Here is a 7937-nt window from a genome sequence, read left to right as displayed (position 1 = left end):
TTTCTGAGTTGGAAAAGTTAAAACTTTGCTAGAAAAAATTTCAGAAATATTTGAGAAAAAAATAGGAAATTTCTGTTTCAACTGTCAAAAATATTTGACTTTTGTAGAGAAAGAAAACTGTAAATTTCTGAGTTGGAAAAGTTAAAACTTTGCTAGAAAAAACTAAGAAGTTTGAAATTAATCTAAAATTTTTGTGATATTTTCTTTGGGGGGTTTTAATTTCTGATTTTCAAAATTGGAAAATCTTCCACTTTGGTAGATAAAAAAAATAGATAAAATTTCCACAAAAAAATTCTAAAATTTCAAGAGTAATCTCAAACATTTGAGAAAAAAACTGGGAAATGTCCGAGCATGAAAAGTTTAAAATTTGCTGAAAAACCTCTGAAGATTTTTTGGTTTCAAACATTGAAAATTGATTGAAAAAAAGTTCATTTCTACCAAAAAAAAAAACTCAAAACATTCTGAGATTCTCAGAAAATTTTGTAAAGAAAACTTTTTTGAAAGTGGAAAAGTTTCAAGTCAGTTTTTCAACTTTTGAATCCTGAAGTTTTTTCTAGCAAATTTTTGACTCAGAAATGTTTTTTTTACTAGAAACTTAGAATTTATGGCAGAAATTTGCTCTAAGCACAAACTTTTCATAACTGAGATTCTTCCTCATTTCACCTGGATTTATCAAATGGAAAAATCTAAATCTTTATTTTTGAGAAGTTTTAAGTAGAGAACAGACATGCAGAGGCCTGTCATGATGATAAATTGTAACAGAAATGATGCAATTATGCAATTTCACCTTTTCAAGGATTAATAATTCTTGAAAAGGTTTATTAATCCTTTTATCTTGAAATTTTAAAGTACATTTTACAAGGGACTTGCTTTAAATATCCAAAATAAATTCTAAAAACTGAATGAAAACGACTGTAGTTTGTTTGCTTTTCCACATTTCCTCCTTCCACTCAACTTTCTATTAAAGATGCAATGTTCTGTTTTAAAAACTGTTTTTTATTCACATTATTTTCCCCATTCATCATTCTGCTCTCATAAACATTTCCACAGGAGGTTGTTTTTCCTCCCAGAAGCTGAGCGGACATCATGTGGAGAGAAACCGCGTCAGCCGCCGACTCGCATTCATCAACAACAAAACTTAGATTTAAAATAAAGAACAAGAGAAGAAAATCCAGAAATCAAAAGTATGAAAACAAAACAGTCCTCCTCCCTCTGCAGCCATGAAATGCTGTTACCTCGACGCGTCTGAGTGCAATCATGTGTAAAGTAGCAGGTAATTGTCCAGAAAATTTACACTGAGCAAATGTGCATGTTGATGAGTGCTGCTCTGTAATCTGTCTGCCTGTCAGCCCGTCCTCTGGGCTCCAGTCCTCCGCCGGCGCCGCGTCCAATTCCACGTATTAATAACACAATACAAGCCACCATTCCAGGTGAGTCATTATGCTCTGTGATGTCAACAAACAGAAAGCGTTCGGTGCTATTCCACCTCTGCTTTGTGTTTTCATGTGTCTGAGATTAGTTATTGACTCTAAAACAGAATCTGGATTTGCTGGCATCATTTCAGATTATTTTTATCTGACCACGACTTCAGCTGATTGGCTGGAATGAAGTTTGGTTTCCATGTGATTTCTCTCTTCTGCTCTCCATCAAGTCCAGAAACTGCTACCAGTTTGACCTTTGGCCTCGGGACAAATCATCGTTCTCAACATCAACTTTGTAACTGACGGCCATCTTGGTAGGCAGTTGCTGTGGAGTTGCTATGACAACAATAGAACCAGCTCTCATCTCGTTCCTATCCAACTTATAAACAATATAAATACATGTCTGAGTCCTCTACCCTGCTCTGTGCAGCACTAAGATAAATATCAGTGACATGCTGTAGTACTTACTGCCAGGCTAGCAGAATTAGCCTCGCTAACGTAACGGACATGTAGCCTACGTGTTTGTTACATGTACGTCACCAGAACCTTATTATTCACCTGCAGAGTTCCTGCTTTCTTTAGAAGTCCATCACCATGACTCCATGGTTAACACTCTGTGTTGAGTCTTTAATCGGAGGCAGCTTGTCCACATCGTCTAATATGTCTATTCAAGTCGGCCATTTTGTTCACGTATCTGTCTCTTACATATTTTCTGTCTGTTGCTCTGGAAGCCATGATGCTTTGCGCTGCTCTTGCCTACCAAGATGGCGCGGATCACTTCCGGTTGGAAACGCGCCTCCTGCCGTTTCCCTCTGTTCTCATCGGACGTCCATGTCTTAAGGAGAAACTTTTTGAAAACAGACTTCCACCTCCGGGGAAACATGGCGGACAACCAAACGGATGTAACGATTAAAAGCCGTTATGATGCGGCTTCCTCCTCTCCTCTCTGCGTCTCGTCTGATTTGTGTTCGTCTGTCGCTTAAATGGCCTGCAGAGACGGAGCTGATGTCCTCCATCCATCATGTTTGCAGAGATGTAACCTGAAGAAACGGCCCACGCTGCCGAACCGTGTGTGTGTGTGTGTGTGTGTGTGTGTGTGTGTGTGTGTGTGTGTGTGTGTTTATAATGGAGGTTAAGCAAAAAGGCAACGTGACTGCAGGCGCCTGAAGGGAAGTGTGTGTGTTCTGGCTGAATAACTTTCTGTTCTCTTTGTGATGAAGACCCGAGTGTTAATGTATTCCTTTCTTCCTCCGTCGGCTTCATATAGGCCAGGTGTCAACATGACAACCTCACACTGTTCTCACACACACACACACACACACACTCTCTCTCTCTCACTCTGCAGGACTGAACAGGCAGAACCGTGTCTGACTGATGCACTGCAAAAACACGAAATCTGTGAATATTTCATTATACTTAGAATAAGACAAACCGACTCACCAGTAAGTTTTTAGCAAGAATGTGAGTTTGTTTTATGTCAGTAATTGACAGGAAGTGGATGGAGGATGAAAAACAAACTTTCACGTTTGAAGAGTTTAATTGTTTTTCTTATTTAATGGAAACACAGCAGCTGCAAACTTTAGTTTGTTTGACTGTAGTGGAGTATCGACGGTTTTACGCTCATTTGTAACGGAAAAGCAGCTCATGGATTATTTCTCTGGATCAATTGGACTCAACTGTAGATACTTTAGTGTTGTTTTTATTACCCATAAAGGTAACCACTGCATAGTCTCCAGTATAATGGTGCATCGATGGGATTTTATGCATCATCATCCCCATAAAACGGCGACAGCCTGACCTTGTGATTTACAGTTTCTTTAATTTCCTGTTATCATAAAAAATGGATTGAAAAGATTAGCTTTGCTCCCAAGATTGCAGTAAAGTTTTTTCTGTCCATTAAAACAGGAAAGATTCAGATAAGGAGGCAAACGGACAATAAGGATGTGAGAGCTGCAGCATCTGAGTCAGCAAATTTCCACTCCAGTTTATCCGTCAGTGAGGAGATTTTCTGCAAAACCTCAAAGGAATCAGCAGAAAAACCAGATTCCTGACGCTCCGTTAGAGCAGATGGTCCGGCCTCGGGGAAGAGGAGTTAACCATCAGACATGTTTGAGTCGAGGCTTCAACATGAGGCGACCGGTGCAGCTGCATGTGAGGAGGATTTGACGGGTTTCTAACGGATCAGCAGCTGGACTTTATTTATCTACCCAGAAAAACGGCTTTGACTAAACATGCCTTTGAAACAGTGAGGATGATGTAAATGGAGCATGATGTCACTGCTTCATGTGACATCATAGAAAAATATGAAGGAAAAACAGTTTCTAAATCATTCATCTGTTTGAACATTTAGTTTCACATGATGTGAATTCACCTTAGAATGAAAGAAAATGACGTGAAACATATTCTGCACCAAAATACAGTTTAAAGATGCTCAGAGGAGAAGAAGTCATTATTTAAAGAGCAAAATAAAATGTCAGCTTGACAAAGATCTTTAACTAACAAAGATCAGCAGTCAGGTGAAACTAAAATAACCTTTCAGCAGCCTGTTCCCCTCCTGGCCTGTGGGGGCGCTGCACCAAGAACCACCGAAGGAAACAACACAAAAAAGACACTGAGCTCCTTTTTCATGAAATGTAGAGAAATGGAGGCGTCAGATTTCAGCGGTTGGAGGATTTCTCTAGCTGACAACTGGAATTAAGAAAATCAGTTTGTTTAATGAAAACATGACAATTTTGAAAATGTTTTTTGTTTTAGGATCAGGTGGTTTTTCAGCTGTTCTGATATTTTTAGCTTCAACAACCAGATGTTACGACTGGCGAGGAGCGGCAGGACGGTGATGACGTGGCTCATTTTTAAGGTGTGATTTTAATTTTCTTTTTTAATGGAAACATTGCAACTGTGAAATTTCAGATGTATTCTGCTGATGTGGAAAAAACTGAACTTTGCACATATTTGCAATGTTTTGTCTTTAGTTAAAGACCACGACCCATTTCTACAGCTAGCGTTAGACTAGCATGTTTCTTTTGGTTGTATTTACCCAGAATGCCTTGCACTGTAGTCCACTTCCTGCTTTTGGAGCGGTCTCCGGTCCGCTTGGCGTTGCATCCAAACCGAACCAGAATTAATTTCAACAGAACTGGGCTGCATCACAGTTGGATTAGCATTCAATATTTAATATTCACTGAACTTCAATCCAGAACCGGCGCAGCAGCAGTTTAAGGTTTTGCCTCCTATCTGCTTCAAGATAAAAAAGAGATGACAGGGGAAAAAACTGTACATAAAAGAGGAAAAATCACGACAGTTTGGCACCATTTCAGATATTTAAAACAAAAAAACTCATCAATAATTATCAATATTGACTGAAACGGTTATAATCTAAGTTTTTCAACCATCATCCACCTCAAAGTTAAACTGGTTTTAAGAACAACAAAGTAAAATTTCTGAAGATCTGTTTGTTATTCTACCAAGTACTGTGGAAACTCTTGAATTTAAAAGGTGAAATAAAATAAAAATGTCTGCTGTGACAGGAAACAGAAGTTTAACAGCGTATTTTAAAGGTTTGGCGGTGGGAGTGTGTCAGCGGTCAGGTGGTCTGGTAATTAGTCTGCTGCATCAGCGCTGAACAAACTGCTGCATGAGGAGCAGCTTGCTCTCATTTACTGTAATTTAATTAAAACAAGGACAGTTGTGCATAATCTCTCTGCAATCCGACTGCATCTTCTAAATCAGATTGTGCAGATTTATTAATGCACGGCTCCCACAGCCTTCAGATCGCTGCAGGGATTTAATAAAGCAGCAGAAAGCAGCCGCAGGAAGCTCAGAGTCACTTCCACTGGTTCACAAATCGATGCCGGATAATAAACCGCTCCAAAGTTACGCCAAATTTTTTTTCCCTTCAGGAAGGTTTCTCTTAAAAGCCAGCGTAGCCACATCAAACAGTTTTCTTCTGAAGTGCAGAGAAGTTGACTGGTGAGCTTTTGGGTTTGGATTTTATTTAGTTAAATGTCTTGCAGCAAGTTGGAACCTCAACTTTATGTGTTTAGTTTACAAACTGTTTGGAAATGTGACAGTTTTTCTCATCAGTCTTGTCGTCTGGGTTTTATACTCAGAATGGAAAATGTTCCTCATTATTGACTTGCTTTATGAGGCCCAAGACCAGTTCTGGTGACACGTTGTAGAAAACTTTTATATGACAAAATAATGCAGTTTGTTTCAGTTACAATTAAACATTGATATGTAAAAATATTCACGTCTGAAACTCTTTGCCATCAGTAAGGGAAAACTGAGTAACTGTAGCAGTTAGAGCGTTTTAGTCCATCAGATTCTGTTTGATTGGGAACCAAAATGGCAACTTTTGTTCCTCCAGCTGCTGTGGTTCTTTCTCTCTCTGCTTTGAGTCAAACCAACCTGTTCCCCTCCTGGCCTGTGGGGGCGCTGCACCAAGAACCACTGAAGGAAACTAAACAAAAACCTCTGAAGACACTGAGAGCAACTTCCTTCTTCACCAAATGTAAACAAAAATGGAGGCGTCAGATTGTAGCAGTTGGAGGGTTTCTCTTTAGTCTTTGGTAAAAGAGTAGGAACCATTTCTGTTGCTAGCGCTAGCATGTTTGTTTTGGTTGAATTTACCCAGAATGCTCTGCATCCACTTCCTGCTTTTGGAGCGGTCTCTGGTCCACTTGGTGTTCACATATGGATTCAAACCGAACCACAGTTCACTTCGACCGAACCGGCTTGTGGGCAGGTCAGAGTTCACACCTCACCAAACCAACTGGAGTTGGATTGAAGCGGACTGAACTGGGATCCTTTAGATTTTAAGGTCTCATGTTGAGTCGTTCAAACCCACTTTTGATTTGTCCATGTTTGGAGCTGCAACTTGCAGTTAAATCTGGAGCTGCTCTTTTTTCTTGGTTGCCGCCGTCTCAGGCCATGGTGATGCTAAAGCTAAACGGTTTTATTTAAATTAATGGTGCATTTATGACCCGATGCCTACTAGTCAATGTTTTAGAGTTCTGGTGTTGGTTTGGTTCTGCTGGAGTTTACCAGCTTCTCTCCAGTAACTTTCTGAGCATCGTGTTTCCAAGGAGTTTCCTGCGCCGCTTCGGCCGAGTCTGACGAGTTCGCTGCTTCATCTGAAGTGCTGTAGCTCCTCAGTCCTCTTCCTCTGCTGGTTGCCATAGGAACGACACCGGGGTCACAGCAAGGCAGCTGTGTGTTACACGGAGGCATCGTAAGGTTTAATCACACAGACAGCCACTCAGACACTCCTGCCAAGCTCCAGATGCATTGTGGGTACCGAGGGGACAATTTGGTTCAAGTGCCGCTGTCTGAGCACAACACACAGTCAGATACACTCACACGAGCCTGACATGATTCACTGCACTGACTTACAACCCAATTTGCAGGGAAGAGTTTTACTGATGACCTGGCAACCCGCCGCTTTTTTATTTACTATCTGGCAACACAACATCACATTTCCTCCGACGCACGTGGGCCGTTCCCCCCTGAGCATCCATCCTTCCAGCTAAAAGCTACGTGTCAGGACAAACACTTGAGCCGAGTCGTTTCCACAGCGACAAGAAGCCCAATTAAAGCCAGCTCGCCAATTTACCCATCATGCTTTGCCCTGGGTTTTGTGTCGTCTCATTACAACAAGCGGTGTGTTGTCGGTACATTCTGCATTATCACAGCAGTGAGTGTGTTCTGGTGCCAGATGGTGATGCATTAACCATGCAGCCATTAGGAGGACATTAGAATAATGAACAAACTGCCTGTCTCCTTCACTGGGAGCAGCAGAGACAGGAAACCTGTAGCAGAAACGCCGCCTGAGAAAAGCTTTAATAATCGCCTCCGGTTAGCAGGAAGAAACCTCATCTCGGAGGAAACGGCTCAGGAACTCTTGGTTCAACATCAGCAGCATTAACTCTCCTGGATTTATAATTCCTCAACATTTAAATCAGATTCTTATCTGGACTTTGATTAGGCCATTCCTTTGTAGAATTGCTGTTGTTTGAGACGATCTTCAGCTGTCAGATGAACTCAGATTTCCTGCAGTGCTTTGACACACAGACTCCACCTGCTTAACAGTTGGTTGTGTTTGGTTGTCTCCATCGTGCTGCTGTGTTGTGGATAAATCTCGTTTTAGTTGAGACACAAATTTGATCTTTTTCATGCTGCAGTAAGAGGCTCTTATCCTTTCTCTAGCATCACTCCTTCTTTATTGGGTTAAGGTTACCCAAACTTCCTCCATTGGAAGATTGGTGGTTGAGCTCAGTGTCTTCAGAGGTTTTTGTGTCATTTCCTGTAGCGGTTCTTGGTGCAGCACCCCCACAGGCCAGGAGGGGAACAGGTTAGGGTTTGGTTGGTTTGACTCAGCAGAGAGAATCCGGTAGATTCTCCAGTCAAACTGAATCTCCTGGACTCTCGGTTGTAAAAACACCCTGGAGTTTAACCATTTTGAGGAGTTGTCTTCAAATTCTGCAGACTGAGACTCAGTACTGGACCATTCAGTAGATT

General features: G+C 41.1%; 1 long non-coding RNA gene across 2 annotated transcripts; it reads left to right on the top strand.

The window, feature by feature from the left end:
* Positions 1 to 1056: 1056 nt before the first annotated feature.
* LOC106942834 (uncharacterized) lies at positions 1057 to 2363 on the top strand. 2 transcript variants are annotated; one of them, XR_001423734.1, is made up of 3 exons: positions 1057 to 1273; positions 1350 to 1430; positions 1652 to 2363. It is a non-coding gene; the product is annotated as an uncharacterized LOC106942834 (long non-coding RNA). The 2 variants fall into 2 exon arrangements; XR_001423733.1 differs by having other exon boundaries at positions 1565 to 2363.
* The last annotated feature ends 5574 nt before the right edge of the window (positions 2364 to 7937 follow it).

The sequence above is a fragment of the Poecilia latipinna genome, unplaced genomic scaffold, assembly GCF_001443285.1.
Source record: "Poecilia latipinna isolate Pla-1442-1.1 unplaced genomic scaffold, P_latipinna-1.0 Scaffold4594, whole genome shotgun sequence".
NCBI lineage: Eukaryota > Metazoa > Chordata > Actinopteri > Cyprinodontiformes > Poeciliidae > Poecilia > Poecilia latipinna.
Note: the sequence above shows the minus strand (reverse complement) of the source record. Positions and strands in the feature narration are given on the sequence as shown.